The 23,283-nt window shown below is 44.5% G+C and overlaps 1 long non-coding RNA gene across 1 annotated transcript; it reads left to right on the top strand.

Annotated features, from left to right (window-relative positions):
* The first annotated feature begins 25 nt into the window (after window positions 1–25).
* LOC147363904 (uncharacterized) lies at window positions 26–22,887 on the top strand. Its single transcript, XR_015133543.1, has 3 exons — window positions 26–162; window positions 21,685–21,731; window positions 22,204–22,887. It is a non-coding gene; the product is annotated as an uncharacterized LOC147363904 (long non-coding RNA).
* Window positions 22,888–23,283: the final 396 nt, after the last annotated feature.

Below are 23,283 nucleotides of genomic sequence, written 5' to 3'. Positions count from 1 at the left end.
GTTAATAACGAAGGTCTGTGCTCTGAAACAAGACACAGCGAAGAGGTGCAGGACTGTGGTTCAGCTCCAGCCGGTAGATGAGACGTGAAGGCGGCAGCCATCTGTGAGGCTCAAGGAATGCCACCCGAGCTTCACCGCGGCTTGAACTGTGTTCCACGCATAGTAGGTTCCTCTTGAACACTTGTTGAATGATGAACGCGTGTGTCTCTGAGAGGGTGCTTAAATGCTTTTAAATAATGAGCTAAAAAATATATCAGAACAAGTCACCTTTTGCTCTGCTTGGGTTCGTGTTGTCATTTCAGTCGTGTCTGACTCTTTACAATCGTATGGACTGTAACCCGCCAGGTTCCTCTATCCAAGGGATTCTCCAGGCAAGAATACTGGGGTGGGTTGCCATGCCCTCCTCCAGGGCATCTTCCCGACCCAGGGATCTAACCCGCATCTTATGTCTCCTGTATTGGCAGGTGGGTTCTTGACCACTGATGCCACCATACTCAAATGACATGTGTGCATGGCAGGCACTCAACACATGATGTATATGCTAATTATATGTATGTGTATATGTATTCGGAGAAGGCAATGGCATCCCACTCCAGTACTCTTGCCTGGAAACTTCCATGGATGGAGGAGCCTGGTAGGCTGCAGTTCATGGGGTCGCTAAGAGTCGGACACGACTGAGCGACTTCCCTTTCACTTTTCACTTTCATGCATTGGAGAAGGAAATGGCAACCCACTCCGGTGTTCTTGCCTGGAGAATCCCAGGGACAGGGGAGCCTGGTGGGCTTCCGTCTATGGGGTCGCACAGAGTCGGACATGACTGAAGCGACTTAGCAGCAGCAGCAGCAGTATGTGTGCATGTGTGTGTGTGTGTGTGTGTATAATGCTGTTGTTGCAAAGTGACGCTGCTGCTGGTGTTACTCATCCACCCAGCACATATTTTGTACCCACTTTGTGTACAGTTGGAGTTGCAGCTATCAGCATCTGATAACAGTGGAAAGCCTATGGACTTTGAAATCAGACACACCTGGGTCTGATTCCCAGCTGTTTCCTTTACTCTCTCCGGTGTGAACTTGGGCGTGCTGACTTCTCTGAGCCTGTTTTCTCGGAGAAGGCAATGGGACCCCACTCTAGTACTCTTGCCTGGAAAATCCCAGGGAAGGAGGAGCCTGGTAGGCTGCAGTCCATGGGGTCGCTAAGAGTCGGACACAACTGAGTGACTTCACTTTCACTTTTCACTTTCATGCATTGGAGAAGGAAATGGCAACCCACTCCAGTGTTCCTGCCTGGAGAATCCCAGGGACGGGGGAGACTGGTGGGCTGCCGACTATGGGGTCGCACAGAGTCGGACACGACTGAAGCGACTTAGCAGCAGCAGCAGTTTTCTCATATTTAATGTGGGAATTTTAGTAGCATCCTTGAAAGTAGGGTTGTTAGGAAGATTAAATGAAGTAAAAAGCATCTGTTAAGTTTAGAGAGTCACAGAATATGGTTAGTGTGGGTTTTTCCGCAGAGGCGTTTCGGATAGTATGGCCTTTCACCACCAGAGGGCAGCATAACCACAGTGTTCGGAACTCGCCTTTCTCCCCACACACAGGGCTCAGCGCTGGACACAGCGTTACCCTCTTACTGTGAGTTTAAAGCAACATTTAAAGGCCTAAGCAGCTTCTTACAATGTTTTAAACATGGCAGGTTCTAACCTCCAGGCTTCTGTTCAACTGGGTATCGATGGGAATGATCAATTAAGTATTCTGTATCCCAGATGTTGAGAATATTTTTGCCATTAAGACTCAGCTAGAGCTGGCTTTTTGAATCTTAAAAATTAGGCCAAGTTTATCTAAAAGCATCAGGCTGTTTGTGGGTATATCCAGAGCTTTATGGAGAGTTGGTCCTGCTGTTCAGCCCAGGCCTCCTGGCAGTCATGTAAAAAAGCAAATTCTTTACTCTGTGTAAGACAGTCTTTTATTCAACAGATATTTATTGAGGACCTACTATGTACTGAACTTCCCTGGTGGCTCAGATGGTAAAGCGTCTGCCTACAATGAGGGAGACCCAGGTTCAATCCTTGGGTCGGGAAGATCTCCTGGAGAAGGAAATGGCAACCCACTCTAGTACTCTTGCCTGGAAAATCCCATGGACGGAGAAGCCTGGTAGGTTACATTCATGGGGTCGCAAAGAGTTGGACACGGCTGAGTGACTTTCACTTTTTCACTTTACTTACTATGTACTAGATGCTGATCCAGGTGTTAAATATTCAGCAGGAGGTTAAAAGAAACACATCATCACTATCAGTAAGCAACATACGAGATTTATTAAATTCCTGAATGAGAGTAAGAAGTGACAAAGAAGCAGCACAATGTGCTGAACCCTGGAAATGGGGCTGTTGTCGATGTCCTTGTTGGAGTGATCTGGTGCTGGCGCTCACCCACGGCGGAGGCCAGACTTTGCCAGTGTGATGTCCAGCAGGGAGCATTTGTATCAGTGCCTACAAACCTATGTGGCACGACACACAGCTGTGTCATTGTCCAGTCACTCAGTTGTGCCTGACTCTTTGCAACCCCATGGACTGCAGCAAGCCAGGCTTCCCTGTCCTTCACCATCTCTGGAGCTCACTCAGACTCTCATGTCCATAGAGTTAGTGATGCCATCCAACCATCTCATCCTCTGTCGTCCCCTTGTCCTCCTGCCTTCAATCTTTCCCAGCATCAGGGTCTTTTCCAATGAGTCTGTTCTTCGCATCAGGTGGCCAAAGTATTGGAGTTTCAGCTTCAGCATCAGTCCTTCCAATGACTATTCAGGACTGATTTCCTTTAGGATGGACCGTTTGGATCTCCTTGCAGTGAGAAGTTCATCTCACTGGAAGGAGTTCACCTGCATTCCTATATGCTGAGTTGCTTCAGTTGTGTTGGACTCTTTGCAACCCTATGGACTGTAGCCCGCCAGGCTCCTCTGTCCATGGGATCCTCCCAGCAAGACTACTGGAGTGGGTTGCCATGCCCTCCTCTAGGGGATCTTCCTGGCCCAGGGATTGAACTTGTGTCTCTTATAGTTCCTGCATTGGCAGGTGGGTTCTTTCCCACTCACACCACCTGGGAAGCCCTAGTCTTGTGGAAAACCCCAAATCTAGAAGGAATCTCTTATTTTTTTTTAAACAGGCTAGTTTTCCTTCTTTTCTTTTTTATTTATGTAGTCTGCGCTGCATGTTTGCTGCAGCACAGGGACTCTCTCTAGCTGTGGGTGCAGTCTTCCCGTGTCAGCGGCTTCTCTTATTGCAGACCATGGGTTCTAGGGTGTGCAGGTTTCAGCAGTTGTGGTGGGTGGTAGGCTTAGTTACTCTGGGCACGTGGGATCTTAGTTCTTGGACTGGGATCAAACCCATGTCCCCTGCAATGGCAGGTGGATTCTTAACCACTGGACCACCAGGGAAATCCCTAGAATGAATCCAAAGTGGCTGTTCGCTTTTCTCTTGCTGCATCTCTCTGCCCTCCTTCTCCCTGCAGAGTAAGCATGGGCCAAGCTTGCTGCTCAGGCGTGAGGCGAAGGGTAGGAGGGTGAAAGGAAACATGGGGGGAAGTACCGGTTAATATTTCAAGTCCATTATCCTGCCACGCCAATAATAAAGCACCCACATTTGTGAATGATTTATCTTTTTTATAAATTGGAGTGGTTTCAAGGTTATCCTATAATAACTTCCATCCTATTGTTCCTCTGGACTTCAGCTCAATCATTGCTTCCTCAGGGAAGGGTCTTCTGACCTACCCTCATCTATGCTTTCATTGCACAATTTTTCTCCCTCCCATAATACTTACTCTCATTAAAAAAAAAAAAATTATGGCAAAGTACACATAACAAAATCATCCATCTTAACCATGTTTACGTGTACAGTTCAGGGGCATTAAGTACGTTCATATCATCATGCCATCATCACCACCAATCCATCCTCAGAATTCCACCCGTTTTACAAAGTTGAAATCGTTTCACGTTATTTGTGTGGTTCTTTGATTGATGTCTGTGTGCCCTACTAGGCTCTAAGCACCTCGAGGGCTGGCACTGTGCCGCATCGTCTTCACTGCTGTTTTGGTGGCGGTTATAGTGTGTGCTGGGCTTCCCCAGTGGCTCAGATGGTAAAGAATCTGCCTGCAATGCAGGAGACCCGGGCTCCATCCCTCTGTTGGGAAGGGCCTCTGGAGGAAAGTGGGTACCACAGAGTAGTTTTTCAACTGGTGTTTGCTCACTTGCTTTTCTTAAATGCATTCTTGAGTAGGAAGGAGGGAAGCACAGCTCATGTGCCAGAGATTTCTCACAATCCTGAGCGTACATGGGGGTGCTGCTGTACGACTTCACATCTAGAAAAATTTGAGGACTTTGGTTTAATGTGGCATACTCAAGCTGCATCTTTCCCCCAAAACCTAATGAAATAACAAAATAATGAAGAAACTGTTTTATGAATTGAAGACAAAACTGATTCTGCAAATCCAAAGGGTATATACTATGTTCGAGGGTTTCCCTGGTGGCTCAGATGGTAAAGAATCTGCTTGCAATGTGGGAGAACTGAGTTAGATCCCTGGATCAGAAGGATCCTCTGGAGAAGGAAATGGCAGCCCACTCCAGTATTCTTGCCTGGAGAATTCCATGGACAGAGGAGCCTGGTGGGCTACAGTCCATAGAGTCAAAAAGAGTCGACATGACTGAGTGTGCCTAATACTGTGGCTTTTGGCTTTATATTGTGTTCTAGGGAAATTAGAAGCATAAAGCTCGACGCTAAGACATATGTTAGTTAAGAAACTGAAATTCAGTGATGAACAACTCTTTAGGAATTGAGAGAGAAAAAAAAGTCCTCTACAAGGAGGAAGAACACCAGATTTCCTCACAATGATAGTTAATGTCAGAGGACAGTGGAACCTGAGCTCTACAATCCTGATGAGGAAATATTTAGATTCTTTTACCTAAGATGACGTTCAGGTGCAAAGCGATTTTGAAGCAAAAAAGAACAGCACCTGTAGGAACTTCTTGGGGAAAAAAAACTGTCAATACATGCAAATAAAGTTAGCCACTTAATGTGTGAATCAGCATACAGAATACAAGAGTGTTTTAAGCCCTGGTGAATACTGGTGGTGAAAACTGAATTCAGATAAATTTAGAATTAAGCAACTACAGGAAATATAGGTAAAGAACAAAATGTAAATGTTATAAAACATGGACAATGTAAAAATAACATAACTAGCAAATATCAAGAAAGGGGAGGGTAGAAGAGGAAGAAATATGGAAATAGAGTGAAGAAAACTCTACTGAAATATTCAGCCTTAAAAAAGACTACAATTCTCTGATGTTTTTAATAAATTCATTTCTTAACCTCAGAGACCTTAAAATTGTTATTTTAAAAAGTAAGAAAACATTTGTTTGATGTTCGACAGTTCCTTCTATTTCATTGCAGTTTCTTTTACTTTTGTAAAATCAAAGTAAATTTCAAAGTAATATTTTTTAAATGAAAAACATACATATATAAGAATAAGCTCATTTTAATGAACACATTTCCCCTCTTTCTCTTTTGCTATTTATCTTTCCTTTTTTCTGTACTTATGCTTAGAAAGACATATATGGTCATTTTAACTTATTAACAGTTATTCCTAGCTGTGGGATTTGGATTTTTTTTTAACTTTTGGCTTTGTGATTTTTCTACATTCTTTACACTTTTTCTAGTACGTATGTACCATCTTTATCAAAAAGAGTAGATTTTTATTTAAAAACCAAAGAAAGAGAGGAAATTAATACGATGCATTAACAGTGGTTATCTCCAGGAAGGTGGAGATTGGACCACTGTTAGATTTTTCTTTGTACTTGTCTGTATTCTTTTTTAATTTTCAAAAAATTTGTAGAAGTCAGTGAGAAGGATAAGCTGAGAATATCTGCCTTAAATCAACTGAATAGCAATCATGTGAGTGTCGTTTATAGGCTGCCTAAGAAGCTCAAGGACAGGTTGATAGGAGTGGCTAGTCAGAATGGGTCTGTCATGGTAAGCCCCAGGATGGCGGGCTGGCGTGGCACAGGGCCACTCTTGGGTGGCCCAGGAAAAAGGGGACAGCGTCTGGGTGCTGGGAGTCCCTTTCAGAGCACTGGGAGAATCACAGAGCTTTCGGGAGAACACTCAGACCCATTCATCATTGCATGTACTTAAATATGCCATGACTCAATTTTCCCGTTGAAGCATAACACCTTGTAAAGTCTGGAAACACTCATAGGTGTTAATTTTTTCATTGACTTTGTAATGGAATTTTATTCTGCTTATTAAGTGTTCATCATGGGGGGTGGAAATGTGTCAATGAAAACTGGTGAAACAAAAGTTTTATACCAAAAATAAGAGCAGATTGATTTTGTTTCATTAACAGGAAGAGGATACGATGCCCAAACAATAAAACATTAAACTACTATGGCTAAAAAAGTAATCGCAAGTTCTGATGTCCTTAGCCACTCTGGAATGACCCTTCCCTTGGTGCTCTAAGACAGGCAGGCAAGGTAAAGTCGAAAGAGCATGAAATTTAAAGTCAAATTCCCACTCTTCTACCTCCAGCTCTTCTATTTCCTACACTCTCTAGGAAGTGGAGAGCCTACGCCCAACTTTGCTGGGTTTGATTCAGATGATGACCTATATGTAAAGAGGAGTGAACAGTTCAAGGGAGGTAATTGCTGTTGAGCACTTGATGAGCAGCTTCCCAGGTGGTGCTAGTGGTAAAAATCCCATCTGCCAATGCAGGAGACTTAAGAGAAGCGAGTTCAACCCAGGGAAGATCCCCTGGAGAAGGGCATGGCAACTCACTCTTGTATTCTTGCCTGGAGAATCCCATGGACAGAGGAGCCTGGTGGGCTACAGTCCATGGGGTCACAAAGCGTCGGACACAACTGAAGCTACATAGCACTCATGCACGTGATGAGCAGGGTAAACCTCTTCCTTTTCTCTGGAATGACCACCGACTAGCTGTTACCTGAAAAGTATGATCTCTTTTCCTTACTGCTGTCTTGATTTCCAAATTGACTGATTACTAACCCACACAGTTGACCTTTGCCACCAAAGGTCTGTCTAGTCAAGGCTATGGTTTTTCCAGTAGTCATGTATGGATATGAGAGTTGGACTATAAAGAAAGCTGAGCACCGAAGAATCGATGTTTTTGGACTGTGGGGTTGGAGAAGACTCTTGAGAGTCCCTTGGACTGCAAAGAGATCCAACTAGTCCATCCTAAAGGAAATCAGTCCTGAATATTCATTGGAAGGACTGAGGCTGAAGCTGAAACTCCAATACTTTGGCCAGCTGATGTGAAGAGCTGACTCATTTGAAAAGACCCTGATCCTGGGGAAGATTGAAGGCAGGAAGAGAAGGGAATGACAGAGGATGAGATGGTTGGATGGCATCACCGACTCGATGGACATGAGTTTGAATAAACTCCAGGAGTTGGTGATGGACAGGGAAGCCTGTAGTGCTGCGGTCCATGCGGTCTCAAAGAGTTGGACACAACTGAGCAACTGAACTGACTAAACCGACACAGGGAGGCCACTGGGGCACCTGCAAAATGAAACCAAATTAAACTTTATTCAGAGGGAGGGGTAGGGTGCTCTAGCCCTGATGCTGTAAGAGAAGAACGTGTGTGTGAGACCCATGTATTGGCTTGGGTACCAAGAGCTGGAGGGAGTGCAGGGATGAGCTGGTCCACCATCCTTGCTTTCTAGGTAAACACACTGAGACCCAGAGGGAAGGAGGCTTGCTTCCTGTATTGCTAACTGGTAGTGATGCTGTGATAAAAGTACTTAGCGTCCTGACTTGGCATAAGCACTTCTCCTTTGGGTTAGGAGGGGAGTTTGAATGGAAGGCTGTGCAGTGCTCAGTCATGTCCAACTCCTTGTGACCCCATGGGCTGTAGCCCACCAGGGTCCTCTGTCCATGGGATTTTCTAGGCAAGAATACTGCAGTGGGTTGCTCTTTACCCTCCAGGTTGAATGGAAGGACTGGCTTGTAAAGAAGTTCAGAAGCTTAGAAATTAGATGGAGGAGAGAGTTGACCCTGAACACTCCTCGCATAGCCTCTGGGCCACCCATGAGGATGATGTAATTCCAGCAGCTCATGTCCCTGTGGGAAAAGGGACACTCCCTTGTTGTCTGGGGGCATTGGTGTCTTTTCCCTTCTTCTCGGTTCACCTGCTGATCAGCACATTGTCCATTTCTAGAAGCACCACTGGTCAATAACTGTTCTCTGTGGTGTGTCTGTGGAATAGACTTGAACATGGGCATTTCTGAGCCTTGAAAACACATGTGGAGGAATACAGCCAGATATGGCACAAGGAGCATTCCTGGACACAAAAGCAAGGAGCCAAGGACAGGGTGTGATTGGCAGTGAGAGGGTTGGGAGCAGCATCAATTCAGTTCAGCTCATTTGTGTCTGACTTCTTGTGACCCCATGGACTGCAGCACACCAGACTTCCCTGTCCATCACCAACTCCTGGAGCTTGCTCAAACTCGTGTCCATAGAGTCATCCAACCATCTCATCCTCTGTCGTCCCCTTCTCCTCCTGCCTTCAATCTTTCCCAGCATCAGGGTCTTTTCAAATGAGTCAGTTCTTCACATCAGGTGGCCAAAGTATTGGAGCTTCAGTTTCAGCATCAGTCCTTCCAATGAACACCCAGGACTCATCTCCTTTGGGATGGACTGGTTGGATCTCCTTGCAGTCCAAGGGACTCTCAAGAGTCTTCTCCAGCACCACAGTTCAAAAAAGCATAGTCAGAAACAAAGTGGGTGGCTGGCAGACATAAGTGTTGAGGTCTCTTCTGTGGGTTTATTTTGATAACCTGAGAATGAGAGGATTAGTGAAGAGGTTTACTGAAGGGAATCAACAGGTCCACGGAGGCAGGATTTGTTGTCTCTTCAACCTTCTTAGGGTGCTTCCCAGGTGGCTCAGTAGTAAAGAATCCACCTACTAATGTAGGAGACACAGAAAAGGCAAGTTCAATCCCTGGGTCTGGGAAGATCCCCTGGAGAAGGAAATGGCAACCCACTGCAGTATTCTTGCCTGGGGAATCCCATGGACAGAGGAGCCTGGTGGGCTACAGTCCATAGCGTCATAAAAGAGTCAGACGTGACTTAGCGACTGAACTACCACCATCACCACCACCACCACCTTCCAGATGTAGGGGAATTTAACCGACTGCCATTCCCTCATGTGTGACTGCAGCTTGTGTCTTGGAAGTTTGTGCTTCTCGTGAGCCAAGCCCCTGGCGACAGGACTGGGCTGAGGCTTGTGCTTTGCTGCATTTTTATCTTCAGGCCCACCTGCCCTCTTCTCCCCTCACTTCTTTCCTTTCTCCAGGGTCTTCCCATTTGCAAAATCCAGAAAGCACACGTTTTGAAATTCCAGGAGCACGGAACAAAGATACTTTATGAAAAGGAGACATGATCTCATGGAAGAGGGATGTTTATTTACTCCAGCCCTGGAGAAGTTCATTCTAAGGGCACAGTTTTAAAGTTGGTGAGACAGACACCTGTGAGGGAGCTGTGTGCTTAAACTAAATTAGGAATAAGAAATGGTCATTGCCCCGAGGCCCTGAAATCTAAAGGAACTATCCCAGATTTAAAGACGAACTCTCAAAGTTACTCTTTCCTCCCCACCAGCTTTAATTTCTATTTTCGTTGTCTCTCTCTTTTTTTTTCTGAACTTCTTTTTTATGTTTGGAGAGAGGAGGAATGTGTTCTTGGGGATTTGAGAGAACTGAGTAAAAACTAATAGCTCCAGACATCAGGTATTAGTGATGGCTTTCGCAAAGTTGGTCACGGCCGAAGAGGGTGGGTGTGGAGTTGGGTTGGCTCACCTCCATGTCCATTTTCTGCAGAATTTCTCTCTTCCTTAACTTGTTCCCCTTTTGGCCTCCTCCCGAGGCTGTGGCAAGTCCATTGGCCTCCCTGGCTTTTCTGTTCTGAACAAAAGATTCCATGAACAAGATCACCCCTCCACCCCCACTGCTAACTCATTGAGAAAAGGATTGTTGTTAGGCCTGATGCTTAGTAGGTACTTAAGATAGTTATTCCAGTAATAAGTAAATAAGAGCTTCCCAGGTGGCTCAGTGGTAAAGAATCTGCCTGCCATTGCAGAAGACACAGGTTTGATTCCTCCATAGGGAGGATCCCCTGGAGAAGGAAAGAGCAGTCCACTCCAGTATTCTTGCCTGGATAACCCCATGGACAAAGGAGCCTGGCAGGCTACAGTCCAATCCATAGGGTTGGAAAAGAATTGGATACAACTTAGCGACTAAAACAACAGCAACAAGTAAATAAGTTCTAGGTTTAACACAAATGGAGAAGGCGAAGCTCCCAGACCTCACTCTCTCTAAGGTTGCATCTTGGCAGGTAGCAGTTCTCAGTCTGGTGGAAGTCAGGGAAAATGCATCTCAAAATAGTGAACTAGAGGGTTCAGGGTCCCTCAGCATCCCAGGATTAGTACAGGAGTTACAGGAGAGGGCAGTGCAGGCTGGAGCCACCCGTAAGACTTCCTGGAGAAGGTGGGGCTTGGACTGAATGAGAAACAGTGAGAAGCGGTGGAAGGAGCAGGGTGTCCCAGGCAGGAGGCAGGCGGTGAGCCAAGGTTGAGAGTCAGGACGGTTTGTGGGTTCTTTAGGGAGCTTCTTGGAGGGAGACCAGTTGGCCGAAGCGGTCTGAGTAGAGGTGCTGTGGTAGATGAGGTTGGAGAAGCCAGCGGATGCCAGGCTGGGAAGCAACTGAGCATCTTTATCATTTGCATCATCCCGGTTCTTGACTTGCAGGGATGAAGTGGCTCTGCTGCCTGGAGGCCCACTTTGGGACTGAACACGTGTTTCCCCAGCTGTCAGGCGTACTACCTGCTACGAACTCATGTCTGAGCCCGTCCCCAGGAAGGGAACTGGCTCATTCCATGTCTGCCCTCGAGTCAATGACTAGTTGATGTGGGCGTGCAATGGACTGGTCCTCTTGCCCCCAAATGTAGGCCAACTCCTCAGAGCCATTTCACCTTCAGAGCTCCCCTGGGGTAGGCCAAGTACTCTGCCCAAGTTCAAGGTCTCCCTCTGTCTGATCCTGCTCCTCACTCCCTCACAGGTATGGTTCAGGGGAGCGTCCCCAGGACACATGCAGTTCTCCTGCCTCAGGACCTGTTTGCTAGGGAACCTGCCTTAAGCCAGTTGGGCTCAAAGGTGTTCTAGAAAGCAGATTCTAAGAAGGCCGTTTGCAGCGAACATTTGCCGTGGCCATTTGCCACCCTTTGCTGGTGGCAGGTGGAGTGATGCTAGCTCTTGGCATGCAATGATGGTGCAGTTCTTAGAACTGTCACCAGTGGTAAACTGGGATGGGACCCCAGTGAAAGAGGGCACACTGGTGGGCTCAGTAGCTCAGGCACAGGGATGTGGTTGTTGCAAGAACACCAACAGAACAGCTCTTGCTGGGGGCTGTACACACTGGTGACAAACTGGGGGTGATCAGTGGCACATTTAAGGTCACCAGCTAGTGAAAGCTAGAGTTCCTCCTTCATAGATGAAATACAGTAAGTCCCCTATATATGAACCTTCAAGTGGCGAACTTTCAAAGATGCCAACATGCCCAGTAATACAGGAATGTATTACTGTATGTTTTAAGGTACTATAAGATTGCAGATGTTTTCTATATTTTTTTGTATTTGTTTTTTGTGTATTTTTTTGTGTGTGAAAAGTACGATAAATCTATTACAGTATGCGTATGTGCTAAGTCACTTCAGTAGTGTCTGACTCTTTGCGACCCTATGGACTATAGCCTGCCAGGCTCCTTTGTCCATGGGATTCTCCAGGCAAGAATACCAGAGTGGGTTGCCATGCCCTCCTCCAGGGGATCTTCCCGACCCAGGGATTGAACCTATGTCTCTTTTGTCTCCTATATTGGCAGGCTGGTTCTTTACCAGTGGTGCCTTCTGGGAATCCCCTATTATAGTATAGTACTATATATAGCTGATTGTGTGGGTACCTAGGGTGGGTACCTAGGCTAACGTCATTGGACTTACGAACAAATTGGACCTATGAACATGCTTTCAGAACAGAACTCTTTCATAGGTAGGGTACTTACTGTATTCTTCTCTGTTGCATCCAGAGGGCAGAAAAAGCTAAAGAGCAGGTTCAGTATTTAATGACAAGAATTGCAGATCTCCAAGAAGGTTGATTTCACAGCTGGGCAGGTGCCTTTCATCAGGTCATGACCCTCACTGGGGGCAGAGAGGACTCTGAGACATAGGATGGGGATGTCTGAACTGATTCACTCAGGATTTTTTAATCCCCTGAGCCCCCTGGACCCCCCGGATCTACAGAAGTAGCTGTTCTGGCCTGCAGTAATCTGAGGCTTGAGGGGTTAAGTTGGGACAAGGATGTTATAGTGCAACTATAAGAAAGGAAGGTTGCGGAGATGATGAGAGGAGATGAGGTTTGTGTTCCAGTGGTCACTAATGCTCCAGTGGCTCCTGGGGTAGGAGGCAATTTAATACCTTGATGAATAAGGGATTGTAATAGGAATAAATATGGTTTATCTATGCACAAGTTAGGTATAGTAAATCTTACATGTCCTCAAGTTCAGAATGTATTTTTCTCTTTCCTCTTTTCCAATTTCCATTTTCAGTTTTACATCATGAAATAATAATAACAGTTCTCACAACAGTGATTAAACTAATAAATAACATTGTGCATTAGTGCATGAGAATGAAGAATGTACATTATAAATAATAATAGTTTATTTATGGTACTGTCTCTACTTACCCTTTCTACTCTCCCCAAGGTGCTTGGGGATCTCAAAAAAGCTAGTAAATAAATACATCCCTCCACACACATACACATAGGTGATATAGTATATAAATATTATATCACTAATAAGAAATTTTCCAAGTGACAATTCATAAAGAAAATGGTCATCCTAGAATAAGAGTCAGAGATGGATATTTATTAAATTTATATACTACTAAAGCTTGTTTTTTTTGAATCTCAAACTTGATTTAGATGTTTCCAGAATAAAACTAGACACAAATCTTAGTGAAACATTATTGACTCTCAGGTAGAAAAATACATTCATATGTTTTTTTTCTCCCTGGCAAAGCTATGCATATCCTATCAATTTCAGTGGTTCACAGATGTCTAAGTTTTTGGACTAATACATTAAAAAAAACCTTTTAGGGATCAACATAGGCAACAATCTATTTTGCCAATTAAATTTATTTGGAAAAAAGTCATTGTTTTTTTACTACTGTTATTCCATAAAAAGAATGTAAATTTAACAGTAAAAAAGGTGCATGTGTACGAAGTTGCTTCAGTCGTGTTTGACTCTGCGACCCTACGGAGTATATAGCCCACCAGCAGGCTCTTCTGTCCATGAGATTCTCCAGGCAAGACTACTGGACTGGGTTGCCGAGTACCTCTCCAGGGGATCTTCCCAACCCAGGGATCGAACACACGTCTTCTCCACTGCAGGCAGATTCTTTACTGTTGGTCCACTGGGGAAGCCCCAATTTCCTTGGTCAAAAAAAGGAATATGCTTTGTGAGAAGCTCTTGGTTTTTTTCACTTATTTCATTGGAGATCAGTGAAAAATTTTATCAAGATGAGCATTGATTTTGTACATGGATAGAAGTTTCAGTTCAGTTCAGTTCAGTCGCTCAGTCGTGTCCAACTTTTTGTGACTCCATGAATCGCAGCATGCCAGGCCTCCCTGTCCATCACCAACTCCTGGAATTCACTCAGACTCACATCCATCGAGTCAATGATGCTATCCAACCATCTCATCCTCTGTCATCCCCTTCTCCTCTTGCCCCCAATCCTTCCCAGAATCAGAGTCTTTTCCAATGAGTCAACTCTTCACATGAGGTGGCCAAAGTACTGGAGTTTCAGCTTTAGCATCATTCCTTCCAAAGAAAACCCAGGGCTGATCTCCCTCAGAAGGGACTTGTTGGATCTCCTTGCAGTCCAAGGGACTCTCAAGAGTCTTCTCCAACACCACACTTCAAAAGCATCAATTCTTCAGCGCTCAGCTTTCTTCACAGTCCAACTCTCACATCCATACATGACCACTGGAAAAACCATAGCCTTGACTAGACGGACCTTTGTTGGCAAAGTAATGTCTCTGCTTTTCAATATGCTATCTAGGTTGGTCATAACTTTCCTTCCAAAGAGTAAGCGTCTTTTAATTTCATGGCTATAGTCACCATCTGCAGTGATTTTGGAGCCCCCCAAAATAGTCTGACACTGTTTCCACTGTTTCCCCATCTATTTCCCATGAAGTGATGGGACCAGATGCCATGATCTTCATTTTCTGAATGCTGAGCTTTAAGCCAACTTTTTCATTCTCCTCTTTCACTTTCATCAAGAGGCTTTTGAGTTCCTCTTCACTTTCTGCCATGAGGGTGGTGTCATCTGCATATCTGAGGTTATTGATATTTCTCCCTGCAATCTTGATTCCAGCTTGTGCTTCTTCCAGTCCAGTGTTTCTCATGATGTACTCTGCATGTAAGTTAAATAAGCAGGGTGACAATATACAGCCTTGACGAACTCCTTTTCCTATTTGGAACCAGTCTGTTGTTCCATGTCCAGTTCTAACTGTTGCTTCCTGACCTGCATATAGATTTCTCAAGAGGCAGATCAGGTGGTCTGGTATTCCCATCTCTTTCAGAATTTTCCACAGTTTATTGTGATCGACAGAGTCCAAGGCTTTGGCATAGTCAATAAAGCAGAAATAGATGTTTTTCTGGAACTCTCTTAAGTTTAGGAACCAGTAATTTGATGCATTTCTATGAATTAGATTTAAGAAAGCTTTCATTATTTCTACTGGCAAGATGGAGAAAGCATATTACAGGTTGATACTCGCTCTGGGGCAGCTGTTCTCAAACGTTGGCATCAGCGCTCCCTGGAGCACCTTAGAACACTCTGCTGCCCCAGCAATGAAGTTTCTGAGTCGGTGGCTGAGGGCAAGAACCTGTGTTTCTAACAAGTTCTCAGGTGATGTTCATGCTGCCTGCCTGGAGCTCACACTTTGAAAACCACTGTTCTAGATCATTGTTGTTGTTCGGTTTCTCAGTCATGTCCAACTCTTTGCAACCCATGGACTACAGCACACCAGGCTTCCCTGTCCTTCACCATGTCCCAGAGCATGATCAAACTCACATCCATAGAGTTGGTGATGCCATCCAACCATCTCATCCTCTGTCACCCCCTTCTCCTGCCTTTAGTCTTTTCCAGCATCAGGGTCTTTCCCAATGAGTAGGCTCTTTGCATCAGGTGGTGAAAGTATTGGAGCTTCAGCTTCAACATCAGACCTTCCAATGAAAATTCAGGGTTGATTTTCTTTAGGATTGGCTGGTTTGATCTCCTTGCAGACCAAGGGACTTTCAAGAGTCTTCTCCAGCCCACCAGTTTGAAGGCATCAGTTCTTCAGTGCTCAGCCTTTTTTATTGTTCAGCTCTTATATCTGTACATGACTACTGGAAAAACCATAGCTTTAACTATTCGGACCTTAGTAGGCAAAGTAATGTCTCTGCTTTTTAATATGCTGTTTAGGTTGATTGTAGCTTTTCTTCTAAGGAGCAAGTGCCTTTTAATTTAATGACTGCAGTCACCATCTGCAGTGATTTTGGAGCCCTGGAAAATAAAGTCTGTCACTGTTTCCATTGTTTTTCCATCTATGTGCCATGAAGTGACGGGACCAGATGCCATGATCTTCATTTTTTGAATGTTGAGTTTTAAGTCAACTTTTTCACTCTCCTCTTTCACTTTCTTCAAGGGGCTCTTTAATTCCTTGATTTACGCCATAAGGGTGGTGTCATCTGCATATCTGAGGTCATTGATATTTCTCCTGGCAATCTTGATTCCAGCTTGTGATTATAGATCATTGTGCTTAGTCACTCAGTCATGTCAGACTCTCTTTGATCCCATGAACAGTAGCCCACCAGCCTCCTCTGTCCATGGGATTCTCCAGGCAAGAATACTGGAGTGGGTTGCCATTTCCTTCTCCATCTAAATCATTAAAAGAGGCAATTGTTCAAACATATTTTCTGTTTGGGGGGCTTGCCAGGTGGCTCAGTGGTAAAGAATCAACCTGCATTGCAGGAGATGTGAATTTGATCCCTGGGATGGAAAGATCCCTTGTAGAAGGAAATGGCAACCCAGTCCAGTATTCTTGCCTGGGAAATCTCATGGACAGAGGAGTCTGGCTAGCTACTGTCCATGGGGTCTCAAAAGAGTAGGGCACAACTCAGTGACTAAACAACAACAATAGCAATTTTCTGGTTTTGAGGAATGTTCTACTGATTTTGAAGTCTTCCTCTCATTACTCAGACTGTAAACTCTAGGAAAGAGGAGATGCAAATGTCTTGCCCAAACATAAAGTCCTCGAACACCTTTATCACCTTGTCTTTTGAGTAAATGCTGGCACTTTTTTCTAGAGCCTGTTTGAACGTCATCTCCTTTTTCTTTATTGCCCCCCCCCCAGGTAGATTCAATCCCCTCTTTTATTTCTCTATATCCCTTATTTCCTCCCTTTCCCCCTCCTTTCCCCTCCTCCACTTCCTTTCTTCCTCCCTCCCTTCCTTCCTCCATGGTCGTCCCTATTAGGTTCTGGCTTTGTGAAGAGCAGGTGCTATAGTTCATTTATTTTTGAATCCTAGAATCTAGCATTGTGCCTGCAGTTGATTTTGTCCATCTGTTCGGCATATCACAGCAACAACCAAATTAGTCAGTTGGGTAATTATGTAGTTCATGTGCTCTCTATAGATGGTCTGGATTATTCAGGTTAAACACTTTATCTTCTTCCCCTCACCTCTTGTGCCCTATAATCTATAGTGTGGCGTTATTTTTTAAATCATGTGACAGCTGCTTAAACTGCCCACTTCTGTGTCTACTGTAACCAGGCAACAGGTCAAATATTGGGGTAAACATATGGGTATCTCCAGTTCCCATATTTGTCAACTGCTAGCCTAACTGGCTTTCCTAGTGTGTGCTAAGTTGCTTCAGTCGTGTCCGATTCTTTGTGACCCCATGGACTGTAGCCCACCGGGCTCCTCTGTCCATGGGAATTCTCCAGGCAAGAATATTGGAGTGGGTTGCCTTTGCCCTTCTCCAGGGGATCTTCTAGACCTAGGGATCAAACCCACATCTTTTACATATCCTGCATTGGCAGGCAGGTTCTTTACCACTAGCGCCACATAGGATTATTATCCTATTCAATATATCCCTAGCAAAAATTTGCATACTCTGCCTACCAGTTTTGGGGGAACATCAAAACGTGATGCTTCAGATATATAAATAGCAAAACTATTCAAGGTCATTTTGATGATAAATGTATCAAGTATATATATACTTGGAGTGTTTTTCCAAATTTCCTTAGGTAGGAATAGAAGCGCCTGAGTTTTCCAGTGGTTGAAGGTCCTTTCTCTTCATTTCTTATACACTATGTTTCTTTTGAAATCAGGCAACATTATAATTCACACAAATACTGACAGGTACAAACATATGCCAGATAGAGAAGCTGAGTAACTGTGGAATAGATAGGTTCTCAACCTGCATTACATTTATCAATGTCTCCAAGTCCATGAAGGCAGAGATGAGGGAGCAAAACATATTTGGGCTATAGACCTGGGCTAAGAAACAGAAGGGCTTCCCTGATAGCTCAGTTAGTAAAGAATCCGCCTGCAATGCAGGAGACCCTGGTTCGATTCCTGGGTTGGGAAGATCGCTGGAGAAGGGATAGGCTACCCACTCCAGTATTCTTGGGCTTCCCTTGTGGCTCAGCTGGTAAAGAATCTGCCCGCAATGCAGAGACCTGGGTTCAATCCTTGGGTTGGGAAGATCCCCTGGATAAGGGAAAGCTACCCACTCCAGTATTCTGGCCTGGAGAATTCCATGGACTGGATAGTCCATAGGGTTGCAAAGAGTCAGACATGACTGAGCGACTTTCACTTCATGTCAGGAAACAGAAAGATGTGCAAATAAAAGAATGGAATAGAATAGATCAAGGGAGTTCGGAATCCCAGAAATTTTAAGCTGTTTCCCTCTAGCTCATGTGAAATGTAATATTTTTCTACATGCATGGATTAATTAAATGAAATAAAAAGAATACCATCTTAAAAATTTTTGTCAAAAGATTCCATTTCTATAATATTTCGTGAATCAAGAGTTACTCAGTGCTTCTTGGGCATACTCTCATTTAAGAAAGTGTAGTGGGCTGCCCTCCAAAAGAACTGCACAGCTAATAAACATTTGTTTAACATGCTTTGTTATAGTTCCTTCAAAGGTGTCTACGAAATGCCACACGCTATTAGGAGCAGCCGTCCTTGTTTTGTCTGTCGACAGTTCAATTACGGAAAATACTCAGAAAACAGTTGAGAAAAGAATTTCATTAACCAACCAAGCAGCTCTCCTCTCACGTGCATGTTTCAAAGAGGGAGCAGCTTGTGAATTTGCTGGTAATTGACCGCAGAACTGGGCTGTGCATTGAGCGCGTGTTTGTTGCGATGGCACGGGCTGAGTAGTACAGAGCGGGCTCCCTTGTGAGAATGTGTGAGGGGGGAGAAGGGGAGGAACAGGTTGATTTCTGGCCTTCTGTGATGGGAGGAACTATTTTTATGTTCAAGGCAAAAGCAACTCTGTCAAATAACATCTCATTACCTCTTTTATTATCTTGGTGCAAAGTGAATTCATTCTTCTTTGTTTTATAGTGTTCTCTGTCTACCATTTTCTTATCAGTTTATGATGTATTGTTTCATATTAGCATAGGGAAAGAGGTGAGATTTCTAGCCACCAGTAGGGCCACGTTTATCAAGGTCAGGGTACCTGTGTGTTAAGAAGGCTCAGGTACTGAACCAGCAATTGGAGAGGCCTTACCCTCCTTCTTCCCCATCTTCTGTGACCCGGCTGTGCTTCTAGTCAGAGGGCATGCAATCCCAAGATTTGGGTTTGGGTTTAGGAAGATGGCAAAGGCCCATTTGGCCTTCGGGTAGAACATGGGCACCCTTCAGGCTTCCCACCAACTCGTCGTAGGATTTTAGAGCCTAATTTCAGGTAATTAAAAATGGCACAGTTCTTCAAGTCCTATTTGTCATCGCCCCTCGTGTGAGGGACCTCAAGGTGTGGAAGGAAGGCTGGCAGGATTTGGGTATTGCTAGATCCCTTTGACAAGTGTGTCTTAAGCCCCATCAAAGCCCTGACAATAATTTTAAACTTTTCATTGTGTTTATGTCTGTTTTTCCTTTAACAAGCTTTGATTGAGGACTTAATAGGTTTCTCTGTGCTAGAGTCAGGTGGATTGTAAATTCCTGGAAGGACAAGAGGCTACATTTTTCTCTGCAGCTCTTCTCATCCTTATTTTAGAATCTAGCAATGGGCTCCACACTTCATAGGCACTCGATAGTTATTTCTAGTTAAATGAGACACTGAATAAGGTCCCAGCTTCCTGAGAAGGTTTCAGACTGGAAGAAACTTACTAGGTACAAGAGAGAAACACCTTGTGATGACTGAGCACTGCATGCCGGGGACCTTGCTGGATACATTATCTAAGGGGGACAGGGTCTGGGGTCTAGTTCTAGGAATTGGGAGAGAGACTGTCAAGGCCCTCCATAGCGATAATTCATGAGGGAGAACATTCTGAGGGCATACCAAGTATTTATTGACTCCCGGAATGACAGTCCATGAATGTCCAACTGGAGAGCCTCACAGAAGAGTGAAGTTAGGGTACAGGGGATTCCGGGGACCACAGAAAGACCACAGTGGGAGGCTCCGGGGAGAGGCGTTCATGGACCTTGACGAGAAGAAAGATAAGGATGAGTGGTTTGGAACAAGCCCCATGTTTTCTAGTGTTAAAGGAACTAACTGCTGGATAGATAGGATTGCTATTCTCATCATGGTCTGGGTTAAGAGAGGTCTGGGATACACGGAAAGTACAAGTGTGCAAATGACTGAAGAAATGCACAAAAGTATATTAAAAAGTAAGTTTAAAAAAAAGAAAAAAACCTTAAAATATGTATCCAAATAGAGATTTTTGAAGACAGTGTAAAGACTCTTTGTGACCCCACGGACTGTAGCCTGCCAGTCTCCTGTGTCCATGGCATTTTCCAGGCAAGAATACTGGGAGTGGGTTGCCATTTTCTTCTCCAGGGGATCTTCCCCAGCCAAGGATCGAACCTGTGTCTCCTTCATTGCAGGAGGATTCTTTTCCACTAAACCACCAGAGAAGCCCCTAAGACTCTTAAACGTGAGCCAGTGTTCCTCCCATGCTCACTCTATGAGAGCCCTGATCCTCATATGACTGATAGGGAAACTGAGGCTCAGAAAGAATGAGTGACTGGAAGAAGGTCACACTGGTAAGCTGTAGACAATGGGATTGAACCTGGATCTGTCAGAATCTAAAGCCTATTTTTTTAAAAAAACTCTATCACATAGTCAAAGCAGCACTGGATCAGTCAGCAAGGGCTGTGTTGCTGATCAGAGCATCCAGAACACCCCACAGCTGTATCAATGTTTGGTCCTTGCTCAGAGGGCCCGGGGAATGGTGGCTGTCCCCTACCAACACCGATTCCCTGCTGGTCATGACTTTTTTTTCAGATCAGATGAGAAATGTGTTTGAGAGTCTTGTGCATTTTGATTTTGTCAGGCGAAAAGAATCTGCCTTTGCCCCAGAGCAGAACAAAATGTTTCAAAGGGCCACATCAATGTCCTTAATGACTTGATAATGAAGACAACACTACATAAGTATAGTTTAAATGTAAGCAAATGACTTGGCAAGAAAAAAAAGTATAAGCAAACTCAAATGATTTGCTATGTGTGTAATTAGAGCAGAATCCTTTCGTTTGTCTTTTAAAGCCATTAACAATGGACTCCAAAATGAATTGATGGAAAACAATAGTAATTAAAGACAGCTTTGATAATAGCCCAGGAAGAAAAGCTCAGTGTGAGTTGTTAAGTCAAAGGATACTTGGCATGGGTCCTAGAAGGAGGGATTGTGAGAATGTTCTAATTGTTCTCTTGGTTTGGACTCCCTGAAGCAGAGCTGAGACAAAGAGAGCTTCCAGGAGCTGTTAGTGAGGGGAGGGAAGGTAGGAACGAAAGGTCACCATCTGTGTTAGTGAGGAAGCTGTGCTGTGGACCTCAGGGCTTGATCTGCTGGGGGCCCAGGGGGACCGTAGAAATCACTGCTGAGGGGCTGCTGAAGGCGGCGTTTACTCACCAGCCCCTCTTGGCTCAGGGCTCCTCTTGGGAGCATTACTGGGCCCTTCTGAGCTGCCTGACAAGCTCCTAGGCCCCAGAGCAGGCCTGTAAGCTGAGAAGCAGAGGGACATCTCCTTGAGGGGGCAGCTGGGAACCTGTTGGTCCGCATGTCCTTGGAGGTGGCTGGTGAACTCAGAAATTGGCCATGGGGCCACGGGCAGGGACACCAACAGCATCTATTACAGATCGGCTTTAGTAAGATGTGACTTCCCTGGTGGCTCAGACGGTAAAGCGTCCGCCCGCAATGCGGGAGACCCGGGTTCGATCCCTGGGTGGGGACGATCCCCTGGAGAAAGAAATAGCAACCCACTCCAGTATTCTTGCCTGGAAAATCCCATGGATGGAGGAGCCTGGTGGGCTACACAGTCCATGGGGTTGCAAAGAGTCAGACACGACTAAGCGACTTCACTTTCTTTCATTTTAGTAAGATGTCATCCTTCTGAGACCAGCACCGTACAATGGAAATATAATGTAAGACCCAAATATAAGCCATATGTGTTGTTTTATATTTTCTTTCCCTTTCAATTGACTGCATCAGGCCTTACTTGTGGTGTGCAGAATCTTTAGCTGTGGCGTATGGAATCTTCATTTACTTGTTTATCATTTATTTGGCTGTGCTGGGTCTTCTCTGTGACACGTGGGGTCTTTGATTCTTGTGGCAGGCGGGCTCCTGGTTGTGGCACGTGGGATCCCTGACCTGGGATCGAACCAGGCCCCTTGCATTGGGAGTGTGGAGTCTTAGTGACTGGACCACCAGAGAAGTCCCTAGTTTTACATTTTACATTAGCTACATTAAAAAAAAAAGAAGAAACAGGTGACACTAATTTTAACAATATTTTATTTAACTGTCTATGCCCAAATGGTTATCATTTCAATATTTATTCAATATAAGGAATTACTAATGAAATATCTTATTATTATTATTATTTTTTGCTTACTACAGCATCACCGACGCCATGGATGTGAGTTTGAACAAACTCTGGGAGTTGGTGATGGACAGAGAAGCCTGGTGTGCTGCAATCCATGGGGGTGCAAAGAGTCAGACACAACTGAGCGACTGAACTGAGCTGAAGCCTTTGAAATCTCGTATGGATTTTGCACCCGTAGGACATCTTGGTTTGGACCAGCCACATTTCAAGTGCAGAATAACCACACGTGGCTCATAGATACTGGGCCACACAGTTCTAGATGATTATAAGAAGGACACTCATTTGGAAATGGCATAAAGCAAAAATCTGTGCTTTTCTTTCAAATGTCAACATTGAAGTCATAATCTCCCCTAAATGTCTTAGGGTTATCCTTTCTTATTTTGTGGCATTACTAAATGATCTCTCCTTATAGACCTTTTTAGGAACTTTCTCTGTCCTTTTGATTTCAGATTCCCTTCTGGTTTATGCAGTGAAGACTGTCATGATGAATTTTTCTTGAGGACATTGATCATTATTTACAGCTATGGGGCTCTTAGCCAGTACTTGCCGTGGAGGTCTGGGGGAACACTGGGAAGGCAGGGCTCCATTTGACCTGGCTTGTCAAAGGCTGGTACCACCAAACAAGATTCTACCTATAGTTATTGCACTGAAAAGAAAGATTACATGTTAGTAAAAATATATATATTTGAACTATGTTATAATTATTGCAACTCTTTTTTTGATACTTCTCCCTTTGAAAAATATCTAGGAATTTTAAAAATGGCCTTTCTTTATAGGTGAACAGAATAACAGATCCTCTTACCTGACTAACCTCTTACTTCCAATCTCTTTCTCTCTCTCTCTTTTTTTCTCTGACTCTATTAGGCTGCTAAGACAACAAGAACAAACATTAGTTTTCTTGTCTCCCTTGAAGTCAGTAGGTGGCCATGTGATAGTGTTGGCCAGTGAGATATTAGCTCAAATCTGCTAATGTCTCTTCTTCCTTATTCCTTTCTGGAACTCAAACACGATGGCTGGCAATGTGGCAGCCCTTTGGCCACCAGGAGGCAGGTGGCATGAGAATGAAGGCCAGTACCCTGCAGATGGTAGAGAAA

Source organism: Bos grunniens, chromosome 10 (assembly GCF_055505025.1).
Source record: "Bos grunniens cultivar Pamir isolate PY7600 chromosome 10, Bosgru_T2T1.0, whole genome shotgun sequence".
NCBI classification, from domain to species: domain Eukaryota; kingdom Metazoa; phylum Chordata; class Mammalia; order Artiodactyla; family Bovidae; genus Bos; species Bos grunniens.
This window is presented reverse-complemented; position numbering and strand designations above follow the sequence as displayed.